Source organism: Penaeus japonicus, unplaced genomic scaffold, assembly GCF_977035675.1.
Source record: "Penaeus japonicus unplaced genomic scaffold, GWHDUDI00000001_assembly GWHDUDI00000039, whole genome shotgun sequence".
Lineage (NCBI taxonomy): Eukaryota > Metazoa > Arthropoda > Malacostraca > Decapoda > Penaeidae > Penaeus > Penaeus japonicus.
This window is the reverse complement of record NW_028234441.1, coordinates 2752079-2769578: the sequence shown is the minus strand read 5'-3', so window position 1 is coordinate 2769578 and position 17500 is coordinate 2752079. Positions and strand designations below refer to the sequence as shown.

Genomic DNA, 17500 nt, shown 5'->3' with positions numbered 1-17500 from the left:
ATAATCATATCCATTTACCTATTCACTGTTGGCAAAAAAAAGATAAATATATAGCAACAATATATGGAACATGGCAAGCGATGATAAAACTTTTAATTATGTTTTTGATATGAAACTGTTGCCGATGCATTAATTGTGATGGGACTGAGTCTAACCACGGCCGTTGTGATGTTGCAGGTGATGTGAATATATCTCGTCTTGCAACCGTAGTGAGGATATGTCTGTTTTATTATATGCCTTTATATATATATATATATATATATATATATATATATATATATATATATATATATATATATAATATAATAATATAATAATAATAATAATAATAATAATAATAATAATAATAATAATAATATATATATATATTTTTAGATGATGCACAAATGAATATAAATATTCATGGATAGATAATATTGCTATTACTATTTTTTCTAATTCGGATGAAGACGATAATAGAAAAATGGTAATAATGATAATGCTTAATCTGATAACGATAATAATGAGGAAGATGAATAGGTTGACCACTATATCCTTATTATGATGATGATGATAGTAGTGATGATAAACAAAAAAAGTACGTGTTATTCATTCGCCTTTTCCATCGGCGAGCAGTGTTAACGTCGGTGTAATGTGTTCGGGTCGTGTTAAATATTCCATCGCTCGGGGACTGCGAGCGGGAACGGTGTTGTTATGTTGCGGCTGTTCTGTGTTGCTGTGAAGATTCTTTATTGTATTTTTTCCGTTCCTGTTTGTACTGATTCTCATTACGCTTGCCGTCCCTCTTTTGCTTGTATTTTATCTTTATTTTTTTTTTTGACTTGTTGGTTTGTGGTTTCCGTTTATTGGTGTATTTTCTTTTTCTTTCTTTCTCTCTCTCTCTCTCTCTCTCTCTCTCTCTCTCTCTCTCTCTCTCTCTCTCTCTCTCTCTCTCTCTCTCTCTCTCTCTCTCTCTCTCTCTCTCTCTCTCTCTCTCTCTCTCTCTCTCTCTGCACAATCTCGTTTTCTACGCTTCGTTACCATGATCATTTCGACACCGGTGTTTTCGAATTTGTAGAAGCCGTGTTGCTTGTCCGTTCCCGGCGTTTCACGAGGGAGGAATGATGCCATCAGCGGAGAATGGAATGAATCAGTGTTATGCAATTTGAAACTAAGAAAGAGAGAAAAATAGTCATCCCTTTGACAAAACTGTGCAATGCTTGGGACTCAGGCCGCATTCTCGTGCCTCCTCCCCCCTCCCCCTCCCTCCCCCGCCCCATCTTAGTTTCGCCACCGCAGTCTCTGGATCGCGCCCTCGCCGCTGCCCGCTACTCGCCGCCTGCCGCCCGCTACCCGCCCGTTACCCGCCCGCGGCCCGTCACCCGCCGCCCGTAGCCGACACCACCGCACCGCCAGGAGAACTTACGACCACTTTCACCTTCTCTATTAATTTATGCGTGATCAGTATTTATAGGCGGTTTAATTGGTAATATAACTTAGAAATACGACCAGTGCATGTGTTGCAGAAGACACGCGCGCACTTGTGTTCGGTGTATTTACAAATCCCAAACAGGTAAAAGGTACAGAACCACGCGAACCACCGTATCAACAACAGCGACCGGCGAACCGGCGCGTGGGAATTGTAACTTGGTGTCCCCGACTAGGCTGTCCGTACTAATGAACCGGCAAAAGGTAATTCGATTTCGCCGCGGATGTCGCAAGCCCCGCGCGCCCTAGACACCCGAACCGCCGATCAAACGAGTGCGAGAGGAATAACGCGATTTTGATTAATCGAATGCCGCCCCGCGCAAGCAAGGCAATCGGCGACGCAGCCAAGGGGACGTCGCGTAGAAAGGGAGAGGGGGAGGGGGAGGTGGAAAGGGGAAGAGATAGAGAGAGAGGGGGGGAGGTAGAGAGATAGGTAGAGAGATAGATAGATAGAGAAAGAGAGATAGAGAGAGAGAGAGAGAGAGAGAGAGAGAGAGAGAGAGAGAGAGAGAGAGAGAGAGAGAGAGAGAGAGAGAGAGAGAGAGAGAGAGAGAGAGAGAGAGAGAGAGAGAGAGAGAGAGAGAGAGAGAGAGAGAGAGAGAGAGAGACAGAGAGAGAGAGAAAGAGATAGATAGACAGATAGATAGAAAGAGAGAGAGAGAGAGCGAGAGAGCAGATTCTTTCTATTATGACGCATTTATATGAATTTCCGAGTTAGACCCCGAAGAAAATGTCACAATTCCTACAGATTTGATCTATAATGGACTCAAAAGAAAGAAGACACGGCCAGTCGCGGACGTATTCATGACGGGGTGTATTCTTCAAGGAGTTGTAATGAATTTCCCAACAGTGACCTCTCTTGAGCTAAAAAACCTAAGGATGATATGTCTGAGGCGGTTCCATTACGGGTTCCATTATTCAGCTCGTCTTCCGCTTTTATTCAGACTCCATACATCGGGAGCACGACATCGCTCCGAAATACTTGAGTTTGAAGAAGAAGAAAAAATAAAAAAAAGAAGGGGAGACCAAGTATCTATCTTGTGGATCTTGTGTTTTTTTAATCGTCTCGAATCTCGTAGGTTTTGTTCTTAGTGTTATGAATATGGGATTCGAGGCGAGCGGGGTGCCGTGAGACCCGCTGAGGCCCTCGATAAGGAATTTTTGATTAGATGATTTTAATGTGTGATTGCAACGAGCCGATGGCAATGTCAATGGGCGGGGGGAGAGGGGCGTCTAGGGGGAGGGGGGAGGGGGTGGGGGTTAGCGGTGTGGTGATGTATATGGTGAAAATGGTGAGTTATATTGTTTGGGGGTATGTGGAGTATGGTGCTTGAGATATGACGAAGTCGTAAATCATTTCTAAGAGTGAAAATGATTTCTAAAAGTAAAAAGTTTATTACGATGAAAGAAGTGACTACCGGTGGTCAAGAAAATGACTCGTGCTTGCAAGAACCAGGTCGTCGTGATGAGCGATAACAGGAGACGACCTAGAGCAAGCAGTGACACTACCGGCAACCGTCGTGGTGTGTATATACCTTGTGGCTCCTCCCCTCCCCCTCTCCCCTTCTCCCCCTCTCCCCGCCCCAATCTCCCACCCAACGCATTGCAATATACACCAGGTGAAGCCGGCGATAATCGGCAAAAATGACACCATTATTCTAATGCAAAGATTGTGTACAGTGAGCGCTCATAACGAAGGGAGGAAGGCGGTGAGGCGAGCGAGAGGGAGCGCAGACAAATACATTGGAATAAAGCTTGGGGGGAAAAGGGAGAAAAATAAAGAAAAGAGAGAAGGATAAAGAGAGGAATGGCGCGAAAAGAAAAGAGAGAAGGATAAAGAGAGGAATGGCGCGAAAAAAGAAAGAGCGAGACAGAGGAATGAGAGATAGAAAAAGAGAATGAGTGAGAGAGAGAGAGAGAGAGAGAGAGGGGGGGCACATGACGTATTTAAGACCGGCCATTACTAGCTCCTTAATGGCTACATGATATTATTGTCCCAACACTAGCTTACGGCGTCGTGAAGTGCGGGCGGGCTTGGCAATGTTGTCACTTCCAACACCAACAGCGGCGGAACGTGGGTGTGTGATTGTTGGTTGCAATGTCGCCACCACAACTACTCCAATAATAAAAAAGATTGTCAACATATGAGTGAATGTGTGTGTGTGTGTTTATGTTTTTGTGTACGCGTATCATTTGTGTGGATATGAGTGTATGCGTGTGTGTGTGTGGTGTGTGAATGAGTGAGTGTGTGTGTGCGTGTGTGTGTGTGTGTGTGTGTGTGTTTGTGTGTGTGTATGTGTGTGTGCATTTTTTTATGTGTGTGTAAGTGTGTGTTTGAGTGTGTGTGTAGCAAACATGCTCGCCAGCGCTCGCATGTCGCGACGGGATAAGCTATACCACTTTACTGCCGCGTCAAGAGAGAGAGAGAAATCGCGGAATGAAAGAAACGAAAGAAGGAAAGAAAGAGAGAAAAATGTCGGCGAATGGCCCACGTGGGCATCGGAGTTTAATTTTACGATCATTCTAATTCTAATACTGGAAGCGAATTATTTTTTCTTTATTTTCATTCTTTCTTGTGGTTGCGGGTCTTGTTTGCATATTTATTATGTAGGAGTGTTTACATGCGCACATAGAATTGCTTTCAATCTCCTTGATTGTTCGTACGCCAATGCGAGCAGGTGTTGGCGTATGTGCGTGCGTGCATGCGTGTGCGTATATAAGGTACGTATGCGTGTGCACGGGAGTTGCCGTTGCGTGTCGAGTAGACAGCTGTTTTCCCCATGCATTCTGCGCTGTGGCGGGCCCGACTGTGACTGGAGAATGACTCATATCACAATGTTTATGGCAGAGTGGTGGCGGGCAGCGCCGCTCCCCGACATAGCTCTCGCCGGACCGCCGAGGAGGGACGGAGGGACTCAGATACGAACACTCTGATGGGCACAGAAACACACATCAACATGTTAGCACACACGCACACACGCACGCACACACACACATACGGCCGAAATTGCTACTCAAACACGGACAAAAGCACATCGCTCCCCCAGAAAGACACACAGACAGACAGACAGACACACCCTCTGACAGACACGAGTGCCCTTAATGCAAGATAATATCCGCTAATATTAGTTCCTTTTCGCACGCATGAACTATGTTAGCTTCAGTGTGAATCATTGATTGATTACAAAGCAAATAAAAAGCAACTAAAATGTTCTGTGACATTTGGGAATGTTTTTTCATACATATATTTTTTTTCTTTTTTATGTGCGTTGCTGTTTTGTATTGAGGTGAAGGTGCGATTTTGCGATAATGAATTTATTGTTGTCATCATCATTATTTCTGTTATTTTTTGTCTGATTGTGTGAAGAGTCAAACACGTAGTAGTAATCACAACCGCTAAACCTCGCATGACACTAAACCGCATGACGCTGTTAGCCCAGTTAGGTCCCGTTCATGATTCAGGAGTCGGGAACCGAATTCCCGAATTCCCGGATCGGCACAAGAAACCTGGCTGACACGTCCCCGTCATTAAAATGTAAGAGTAAATACATGTGATTTAGCCACGGAGGAAGGGGGACATTGATACCCCCACCTCCTCATTCCCCTTCCCCCTCCTACTCCCCTTCGACTCCCCTTCCACCTACCCTTCCATCACCCCCCCCCAACCCCCACCCCGTACCACAAGACCCCGGCTGGAGGATTTATTTAAGCTCTGCATATCTAACGAACAGAACTTTCCTTCGCCCTCGCCGCGGACACACATACACACATGCGAACTGGCAGAGATTCGGAACCGAAGCAAGTAGCAAGTTGAAGTCGGGAGGTCGGGCGCGTTGAAGCTGGAGCAGCGAAGTTCCCGCGCCGACATATGCTTGCGACGCTCCGAATCCTCTGGCGGCCGCCACGAGACCTGTCACATGCGTTTAATGTCTTTCTCGCGTTGATTATTCCACCGGCGGTTAATTCCACCGTTATAAATACGTTTGAATAATAGGTCGACGGGATAAATGCTTATGTGCGAGGTTACGGCGCGTGGAGAGAGTAAGTCAAAGTCGGGTACGGGTGCGACGGTCGGGACAAGGGCAGGTGGTAGTCAAATGTACTGGTAGAAATGGTGGAAGAGTTGGCAATTACTATTTTTTTTTCTTTCGTCGTGTTGGCAATAATTCAAGGAATAATTCATACTTCAATGTTATGAATAAAGTAGAGTTAACTTCATCTCGTAAAGTTAGCATAAAAATCTCTCGCACACACCCTCTACAACTTTTATTTTTTTGTTGACCGGTCTAAAGGAATTATTAGGCGTTGAGGTTTTTAGTAACTATTGCAATGGAGTGTGGCGGCGGACGGCCATTATACTGATGCTTTTTGAATGCGTTTTAAAGGTTTAACCCGAACTGTTTCAAATTGTTCATTCATGTAAGTGAATTACATTTATGCTGCAAGTAATTTGTAATAACTGTTTTTGTCTGTCGAGCGGCGGGTAGTACACAGTCACGCGCGGGGTATCTATTACACTTTATAAAATATATACACCTTTTCTGTATCCAATCCAAATAGGCTCAATATCGTTTTGAGACACCATGCACGCTAAAATCCTTTGCCTCAAACTCTTTGCTGTTGCATTCCAGTTGCCTCGTGCCATAAGTAATTCATATTTATAATATATGACTTATTGCATAATGCAGTTTTGCCTCAACCAGGAATGTTACCGAGTGAGACACTGTCGTTGTGTGAGTGATCGTGAATAATAATGAGTAAGATGAATTATATAAATGAATATGTTTGCTGTTAGACCACAATATAAATAGCCGCTTATTTATAAGTAACTCATCTGTACGGGTGGATTTGTGTGTCTGTGTGTGTGTGTGTGTGGGGGGGGGTGTATGTATGTAACCCCAACCAATTTCCACATCTATGTGACTATTTTGTTTGTTATTTCAAACACCATCAGCGTAAGTGTGTGCGTGCGTGCGCACCATAAATTACCCAGCCTCAAATGACGCTGCGAGCGAGTGTAGTGTGTACATTTGTATGTGTGCATAGCCCTATGTATGTACGTACCTATGTATGTATGTATGTGTATATATAAATACATATATGTATGTCTTTGAGTATGTACGTAGTAACCGACGTTGTTATCTGTCCAAAATGGATCTTCACGAATCGTCGGCTTTACAAGAACCCCCAACTTTTTTTTATTTTTATTTTCTTCTCGTTCGCCTTTTTGGGCCGAATTTTAATTTTCATAGTAATGGTTCCCGCTCGACCGCCCAGCGCCACGACCAGCCCGACCGCGCTGCCAATAAGAAAAGTTTCAGTTCGTCGCCATTGTGGGGAGAGAGGGAGAGAGAGGGGGGTGAAGGGGGGAGGGAGAGGGAGAGGGAGAGAGGGGAGGGAGAGGGAGAAGGGGAGTGAGTAAGAGAGAGGGAGAGGGAGAGAGAGAGAGAGAGAGGGGAGGGAGAGGGAGAGGAGAGAGGGGCGGGGAGAGAGAGAGAGAGAGAGAGAGAGAGAGAGAGAGGGAGGGAGAGAGAGAGAGAGAGAGAAAGAGAGAGAAAGAGAGAGAGAAAGAGAGAGAGCAAGAGCACGAGAGCGAGAGAGAGCGAGAGAGTGAGCAAGAGTGAGAAAGAGCGAGAGAAAGCGATTGAGTTCGAGATGAAGATGAATGCAAATACACACTTTACTAATGCATACATAACAAGACGGGATCGCATGCAAAGATTCACTTAGAAGGAAAAGATGCATTTGGAAGCGAGAGGGCAAGAGAGATTCAGATTACCATACCTAAGGACAAGCGGCCGATGAAGAAGGGCAGAAGAAGCGTAGATGCAGAGGAAAGGGAGAGAGGGAGGAAGCTAAGCCAGGCAGGGGTTCCAAAGCCGGGCTTGCGTGCGCCGAGATGTACTTTACGTGGAGGAGGAGAAAGTCTTAGGTAAATTAGCTCTGGCATTAATTTAGGACTGGTGATGTGACCCTTGGACTTATGACGTCACAGTTCCGCCCGTCACGCCCGTCGCTCAGACCAGCGCTCTCGGGCCCACCACCTCCTGTTAGGATAAGGAGTGTGGCTCGGTCTTTTTCTGACTTACGTAGGTGTAGTAACGTACTTTTTATATCTGTACACGCAAGTACGCCTACACTCACTCACACACACACACAGATACACACACATTACATTATAAGAAGCGGTAGAGTGACGCTCTGGCCCCTCTCTCTCCTTTCTGCCGCCCCCCCTCCCCTCCTGATCCCTGTCCCTCTTTCTCTCCTCTCGCCCTTCGCCTCTCTCTCTCTCTCTCTCTCATCCCCACCTCCCTTATGGCTTTGTTCCCTTCTGTTTATCGCAACTATGCTTTGAAGCCTCTCAGCGTCCTCTTTTATGGCTCTTAAAACACTCCACTCGCTCTTTCTCTTTGCTTATGTATATATATATATATATATATATATGTATATATATATATGTACATATATATATGTACATATATATGTGTTTGTGTGAGTGTATGTGTATGCACACATACATATTTATATACATATACATATACATTTACATTATGAATATATGTATATGTATACACACACACACACAATGCCCATACATGTCTACATTTTTTCTCAAATCTTGTTTAATTTGATTTATATTCATCCATCTGCATTATCGTGTGGTCTAGGGACGGTTCATATAATTCATTACATATATTTATTGCTTTATTTCGTTTTCATCATTTACAGTCCTACAGGGTCGAGCTAAGTCCGGACTGATCAGCAGTCTTCGCTGGTCCGCGTTGGTCTGGCGTGGTCTGATCAGTGGATAATTAATGAACAAGTAATTACCGAAGTAATGTTATGACGGACGCGGCTCATTCTAATGAAAACAATAAGCCATTGTCCCAACCCTCGCCATTTTTATGCCAAAAACCTTTCTCCCTACACGAATATTTTGAGTCGGATATTTTGAACGCATTTTAAAACAACAACAAACCTTGTGGTGATGTGGTCTGCCTGGACTCCCAATCCTTTACTGAAAGCATAAACCCTTCCGTTTACAAATATGAGGCCGAAGCCAAAGGCACTCGTTGGTACTCGGTCGTCTGCCCTAACTTGTTTCAAGGCTTGCGCCGACGCTTTCTTTGTCTTCGTTGTCGCTTGTTTTGGACCCTCCTGTCTTCTCCCCTCCCCCCATTTTTTTAAGCCGATGTGAGGAGATTCGGACGGACTCGGTGAATTAATAAGAACAGATGAAGTCCTCAGAAGAGAACAGGTTTGGGGGAGGGGGGATGTGGGGGAGTAGAGGGAGAGGTCAAAGGAAGTTGTACCTATTATCTTGATTGCGACTCAGCCATAAGCCAGGGTGAGTAATGTTCACAAGCATTTGTCAACAAGTAATGGGAACTGTTTTGGATATAAGGGGAGAAGATAAGGGGAAAAACATATCTATGAATATGGCGAGACAAATGATGGTGACGAAATCCAGATTCGTAATTAAATATGAAATAATATATAGAATAATGATTTTAACAATAGCAATCATCATTGCCAGCTTCCATAGGAATTAAATAAATAAAGAGTATGATTATTATGTCATTAGGATGGCATTATAAATATCAGCAATAGCAATTCCCGATTTCCATATAACAGGTGATGAGAAAATTCTAATGATAATGGTGGATATAATGTCGGCAAATATTATGGTAATGATGAATGGATGGTGATGATGATGATATTGAAAATATTGATAATAACAATTGCAATGATCATACTTACTTTTTATGGACACGAAAACTGGCCACCACCGATTTTATTTCCATTGATCTTATTCTGGAACTGATAGTGATGGTGAGAATACTAATAAAAAAAATCTTGAACTTTAGTTGTAAGTGAAAGTGGACGAGAGAGAGAGAGAGAGAGAGAGAGAGAGAGAGAGAGAGAGAGAGAGAGAGAGAGAGAGAGAGAGAGAGAGAGAGAGAGAGAGAGAAGGGGAGAGAGAGAGAGAGAGAGAGAGAGAGGAGGGCAGAGAGAGAGAGACAAGATGGTAGATAATAAAAACGAGAACGAGAAGAGAGAGAGAGAGAGAGAGAGAGAGAGAGAGAGAGAGAGAGAGAGAGAGAGAGAAGGGACAAGAAGGCAGACAACTAAATATATAGAAACGAGAAGAGAGAGAGAGAGAGAGAGAGAGAGAGAGAGAGAGAGAGAGAGAGAGAGAGAGAGAGAGAGAGAGAGAGAGAGAGAGAGAGAGAGAGAGAGAGAGAGAGAGAGAGAGAGAGAGAGAGAGAGAGAGAGAGAGAGAGAGAGAGAGGAGGGTGGTTGAGAAGAGCTTTTACTGTTATTGGCCGTTCGCTTGACTGATCTTGAATTTCTAACTAGTAAACAATGGCAGACACAAACTCCACGTAGAGAGGGCGGCTATTGTAGAGCCCAGCCCAGCCAGGCAGAAATATTCCTTCAAAACAAGCTGAAAAAGTGTGGCATATCGGACGGCAAGTATCATACACTTTGAAATCTGGGACTTCCTCACCCATCCTCCTCCTCCCCCTCCTCCTACGCATCTCCCCCCCCCCTCCCCCACACACACATCCTACTCCTTTCCTCATGTTTTCTTCTCTTCCACTCTTTAACTCATCTTCATGTTTTACTTTTATTTTTTCCTTTCTCTCTTTCTCTCTCTATTCTCTTTTTCTTTCTCTCTCTCTCTTTCACCTCGTTCTTATGTTCTCTTATTCTTCCTCTCCCCTTCCTGCCATCTTTCGCTTTTCTTCGTTTTCATATTTCTCCTTTTCGTTCCCCCCTCTAGGTCTCTCCAGCCATTCCTCTTTCACTCTTTCTTTCGCTCCTTCTTTTTATATCGAACTCTTTTCTTGTCACTTCCCTCCCACCTCTTCATCTTCCATCTCGCTTTCCTCCCGTCCCTTCTCCATTCCTCCGTCTCCCCTCCTTCCCCTCTTTCCTCTTTCCGTCCTTCCTCGTCTCCCCTTCTACTCCTCTCGGCTCCCTCTTCCTTCCCATTGTCTTCTCCCTCCCTCTGTGTAAGTGTATGAGTGTACACGTGTGCACATGGTACGTACGTGTGCGTGTATGCTAGCCAGCGTGCGTGTAAATGAAGCACCAAAATAGATGATTAAGAAGCGAGAAGCGAGGGTAACTTTAGTAAAAAAAAAAAAGAAAAAAGAAAAAAAGAAAACTTAAGTGAAAGAAATCTTAAGTGGTGAGATAACCCTCGGTTTTTAACAAATGTTCATCACACAATTGAACTAGCTATGGCGTCCCCCCCTACCCCCCCCATTCTACTCTCCCTCACTCTCTCACACCCCCTGCTGAACTACCAAATTAGGAATATTGGCAAAGTGGAAGAAGTACCACTTTATACCGAGTACCGGAAATTGGACATTTTTTATGGTTCGCTTTCGACAGGCTCCCAAATACCTCTATGTTGGGCGTTTGGTTGCTTCTTAAATGTCTATATTCGATTATGATTATTTTTATTATTATTATTATTATTATTTATTATTATTATTTTTTTTTTGGGGGAGGGGGCGTACTTATGGGTTGACTCTCTGTTATTCTTGTACCTTTTATTTTTTCCCTTGCCTTATTACTCTTCAGATTTTGTTTCATGCTTCCAATGGTGTAAGTTCTTCCTAAATTGTCCCAAAAACATATGTATGTGTGTGTGTGTGTATGTGTGTGTGTGTGTCTGTACATGTCAGTATTTCCCTCAGATATAATTCTACTTCCTCAAATATTAATCACTACCCCCCTTCCCCTGCCAGCAAACCCCCAACAACAATTAGCAAGCACCCGACAACCATCATCGCCCAACATTTTTTCTTCTCGTTCTCATCACTCAATACGCACTTCAGTATAAATACCTATTACAATATATATATATATATATATATATATATATATATATATATATATATTTGTATATATTACTAATAAGAAGTAGATAGGGCTTCGTAGGTGGCGTAGCGACGGTAAGGTAGGAATGCCGTAGCGCGCGGTAGAGGCAACAGCTGCGACAGGCTGGTAGTTTCCCCGGAAACAATTGTAGGGATGGACGCTGGGCTGGCGAGCTGGCCGGGCGCCTAGATGCTTATCTCTTCAGGAGCTAGCACCGGCATGGCCTTCTCGGAGGGATGTTATTATCGGTGGTAGTATTGCTATTATTATTTTTGCTGGCTTTATTATCGTTGTGGGGATCTATCAATTTTGTTATTGTAATGGGTCTTGTTGGAATCGTGATGTAATGATATCACCGTTTCCATTATTAGTACTAAAATTATTATCATAGTTTCGGTTATTGATATCATTATCGGTAGCGCATTCATTGCTATTATTATCTTTATTTTTATTATCAATATCATTCTTATTAGTACTATTACTGCTGCAACTACATTCCGAAAAGAGAAAAAATTGCCAATAGCCTTCTGTCCACCGTTTCTCGATCTCCTATCTCCAATAAGCATATTTTAGCATATACTTAAATTAGGGCTCATTGATCATATCTCTTCGGACAGGAAGTAAAATTTGGGCAAACTTAAAGGTCAAGCATCCACGGCGGGACACACCTTAATTGCTGATTAATGTGTCGATAGAGAGTTCAGGTTAGGTCAGGTCAAGACCGCCAGCGGGAGGGCGGGGATGAGGTGACGCGTGTGTGGGGGGAGGTGAGGGAAGGGATTAAACTCAGATAATTCATTTCTGTGCATTTATCACATGCCAAGGGATGGGATTGGGTGGGAAATGTGCATAGACAAACAGAATACTTACAGCTTCATCACATAGACAGACGCATACTCACACAAACGCGCGCGTACACGACGAAGAGCTGCCGGATGTCGCTACATACTATGCTACCTAATTTCTTTGTTACAAGTCATATGTGCATTTAAAATAGTCAGACTGGCAACCTGGGCTTCTCTTTTTTAGCTTCTGAGTACTGTCAAGTTGACAGGTTTCTCCTCTCGGGGAACCCCCATAAAATTAGGCCTATTTGGCAACCGCGATTTTAGTAAAGCCTGTAAGTGCGTATATAGCTTGCGGAGATGCCACGTACAGCCAAACGTTAGCATTTAATGCCGTTAATGTGTCGCCCAGTAAAGACCACCTTGGCAGTCCGACCTGGAGTAATAAACGAATGCAAAGGAAAAAAAGACGCAGCCAAGGTAGGGCCGAGGCAGTATCTCACGCACGTAAATAATGCATCAACCTCCCTATCATTGCCAGCGCTCGCCAGAGGCCACGTTATGAGAAGAATTCTTATTCTCTTTATTTTCTGTTTCCGTTTTCAAAATAGGGGTGAATAGGGTATGCACCAAATGGCAGGAGATTTCTCAGAGGAGAAGAATCTTGATGTAGATCGTGGAAGGTGAATGAGGAATGCAGGGGGGTTGTTAATGAAATAACGTCCGTGTTTGGCAAGCCGGTCTTCCATGACAACGCAGCTGTCACCCTAATTAGTACACGTCATAAGGGTCATATCTGCATGTCGCCCGTCGGCGTCCGCTCCTGGCATGTGCTATTCTTTTGCAAAATGTCATTTTCTCGCCTCGCAAACCTTCATTCCATAAACTGTACGTTTGTGTAAAATACACGGGGGTTGAAGCTGGTCCTGATATATGGAGATATTTATAACGTACTGAAAGGTAGTTTTAAGCTGGATGATTCGTGTGGGGAGCCAGAAATATGACTGGACAAACTCGTGGAAAGAAATGCAACTGTGGGGGAATAGACTTTTAAAAGGGTTATTTGCCTCCGTTGCTCGCGGTCGCACGGCATGCTAGATGTGTGCTTGGATAAAAAGGGGGTAAATACTCAAAATATTTATTTACGAACAAGTGGATATTAACGGCTCTATTTGATGTGCCTAATTCGAGTACCACACACTTAAGTATACATAAGTGGACGTATATGGCCACAGAAAACACTTGCTAACGGTCTCGCAGTGCACGAAGGTAACGCAAACGTTTTCCTTGTTGCGTCATTGAGTTACGTCACGTAGAGATGAGGTTGAATGTACCCGGCACGGGGAAAGAGCAGGATAAATACAAGCTCACCATGTGGCAAGAGCGAGGCGAGGGGAGCATCTGCTACCGGGGAGAGAGGGGGAGGGGGAGGGGTAAGGGGGGTAGCCTCTTCTCTCTCTCTCTCTCTCATTCTCTCTGCTCTCTATTTCTTTCTGTCTTTCGCGAGTCTCTCTCTCTCTCTCTCTCTCTCTCTCTCTCTCTCTCTCTCTCTCTCTCTCTCTCTCTCACACACACACACACACACACACACACACACACACACACACACACACACACACACACACACACACACACACACACACACACACACACACACACACACACACACACACACACACACACACACACACACACACACACAATTTGACTACTCTTGTGATCGTTTTCGCTTTCACCTTGTAGTGGCTTTGCTTTTCTCAATTACGTTGAAACTTATTTGTAGGATTTATATGAAATGTCGTGCTATAAGACAGGGGTGTGTGTTTGTAATATATGTATGTATATATATATATATATATATATATATATATATATATATATATATATATATATACAGACACACACACTTATACATATTCACACATACACACATACATACGTATACAGAAAAAGAGAGAAAAGAGGAGAGGAAAGGGGCATTCTGAAGTAACGTAGTTATGGAAGCTGGATGGAAGGAAGACGAGGAGAGAGGCCGAAAGGGTAGGGTAAGGGAGGGGAAGGGAGGGGAGGGGAGGGGAGAGAGGGTGGGTGGGAGCGAGGAGAGAAATGAGTACCGCCAAATAACACAAACCTAACAGTAAGAGTGTTGTACCGAGGTAAGAGTGATCATGTATCTCACTTACCTTTTCTCCGGACCGCACTCTCTGGGGCGGCCGCACTCAGGCCCGTGTTCACGTGGGCCGCTTTAAAGGCGCTCGCTTTAATGACTGACTTTATTTCTTTAGTTTTTGTTTGTGAATAAGGGCCGTTTATTAATTGTCATTTAACCTCACAGGGGAGGGGGAAGGAGGGGTAAGTGCAGAGGAAAGGAGGTAGAAATGGGGTAGGAAGTGAGAAAGAGGAAGGGGAGAGGGGAAAAGACTGGAAGGTAGAGAGGGATAGGGATGAGAGAACGGGGAAGTAGAGAGGGAGAGGGGAGGAGAAAGCGAAGGGAGAGGGAAAGGAACTGGAACGGAGAGAGAGAGGGCAGGGGAGAGAGAGAGGGAGAGAGGCAGGGGAGAGGGAGAGGGGAAGGGGAGAGGGAACGGAAAGGGGAAGTAGAGGTGAGAGGGGAAGGCAGGAAGGAAACACGGCCTTGCAGACACTCCGGACGAAACGTTCGCGCAGCCGGAAACTGGTGCGGAAGTCATTGGTTCAATTATATTGTATTATCTCTCACATAATGACGATTTCCGGTGATGCCCGGGCCAGGCAGCATCGGTAGAGGCGGGGTGGGGGAGTGGGTACGAAGAGATATAGAAACATCATCGTCATCTTTGACACGGACACACACACACACACACACACACACACACACACACACACACACACACACACACACACACACACACACACACACGCACACGCACACGCACACGCACACGCACACGCACACGCACACACACACTCACACACTCACACACTCACACACTCACACACTCTCTCACTCACTCACACACTCACACACTCAAGCAGCCTAAATGACCATACTTTAAACCAATTTTGACACGGCAAAGGTTTCCTTCCCTTTTCCCTCTTCTTTCGCATTTCCCTCTTCAGCTCTTTCCTTTTTTTGCCAATCTTTGGGCAACGAGGATGCTGACAAAGGAATGAATCGAGGGGGGGGGGAGGAATGTGCCCACATCCCCCTCTCCCCCCTGCCCCTGCACAGAGACCCCCACCTGGGCCGGACACCTGGGAATTAAAAGTCCAGCGAGGAGGGGAGGAGGGAAGAGGAGAGGGCGGGAGAGAGAGAGGGGGGCGAAGGAAGGGGAAGAGGGGGAGACCGGAACACCTCAACCAAAAAAACCCCCCCAAACGCCAAACAGCACACCCACCCAAACCAACACCAACCAACCCACAAAACCGCCAACCAACAACCACACAACAACAAACCAACACGAACCCCCAACAACCCGCACCTCACCACAACCCCCCCCCCACCACAACCATACAACCAACCACAAACCAAACAAACAAACACCAACCCCCCAAACCTAAACCAAACACCACCCACACACCCAAAGCACCGAACAATCAACACACACACCCCACCCACCACCACACCAACAAACACACCAACAAACACCCCAACACCAACCACACACACAACCCAACACCAACAACAGCCAACACACACACAAACACACAAACACAACAAACACCACTAACACACCCCACACACCACAACAGAAATACAACAAACACACCACACACACACAACACACCAACAAAATAACACACAACACACACAACATCAAAAACTAACTACAACAACACACACACACACACAAACACCAAACACAAACCCCTCACATCAACACCACCCAACGAAACACAACCACCCCACACACACACCCAACCACAAAAACACACCCACACCACAAAACACAACACAATACCACACAAAAATCACAAACTAACACTCATCAAACGACAACACACACACAGAACAACACAACACACCACCATCACACAACACACAAACACACACACAAACACATCACAACAACAACCACAGAAACAAACAACACAACACAACCCACACCAAAAACCACACAACCCCACACAACCCACCACAAACTCACCAAAACCTCACAAACACGACACACACAACAACAACACCACACAACACAGAACACCCACCAACACCACAACCAAACAACACCAAAACCTACGCAACAAAACAACAACACACCGAACACCAACACAACTTAACACAAACAAACCAACCACACACACAACCCCAAACCTACACAACACAACCACACTACACACAAACAAACAAACACACCAACACCACAAAACAACCAACCAAACCACCCAACACACACAAACCACCCAACCAAAAACAAACACCACACAACACAAACCGCACACAACACAACACCCACAACAACACAACACAGACAAAACCAACAGACACACAACAAACATACAACACCCAGCAATACCCAAAAGCAACACACCCACACAACCCAACACCACCTACCACAACCCCCAACCGCACCCAAAAACCCAACAACCCAAAGGGGGGGAACAAACACCCAACAACACACACGAACAAAACCCACAAAAACCCAAACACAAACAACACACCTCTACTGGAAGACTATGGGGAGACCCACTCTATCTTTCTATCTACTCTATATAACTAGGTGATCAATTCTTCCCCCCTCCCCTCCCTTTCTCTATCCCCGTACCCTGTACTCCAACCTAAAACCCTTCATCATAGCTGGGTTGTGTACGTCACACGAGCAGGCGCGGGCACGTGTTGGGACGCGCTGTGTTTGTGTGTCGAGAACATGTGAGCATGTGTGGATATGTAGATGCATGTGTACGTGTGCGTGCATGCGTATTTAGCAAGGAAGCCAGCTATGTGGTGTGTACACATGCAGTGATGAGCTATTCGGCTGCCAAACGTACGATAAATGTTGCGTCAACCTATGAAAAAAATATGAATAAAATTAAATATATCCTTTTCCAATGGAAGAGAGAGAGGAATAAAAAAAACACGATACAAAAAAAGGAGAAAAAAGGGAGGGAGATTAGAGTATCTAAAGTTAACGACGAGGGGAAACATCCAAACATGAGCCGTGTTATACATAGTTCAGTGATGTTTGATTGTTACACTGTTTCACCTCAGACGATGTTCAGGTGAGGTCAGCGACCTGCACACCTGGCCTTGCTTGAACTCCAACAGGGGGCGTGATGATAAACGATCATCTCTGTTTTGGGTATATCTTGTTTAGCGCCAGGTACTTTATTGTCGAGTATTTAAGTCCTACGATCTCCTTCTTTGGCAAATTCAT

At 44.8% G+C, this 17500-nt stretch overlaps 1 protein-coding gene across 14 annotated transcripts in view; it reads left to right on the top strand.

Moving 5' to 3' along the window:
- The window catches only part of LOC122246317 (one cut domain family member 2), a 274011-nt gene that overhangs the window by 6525 nt on the left and 249986 nt on the right, over positions 1–17500 (top strand). The window lies entirely within an intron of this gene.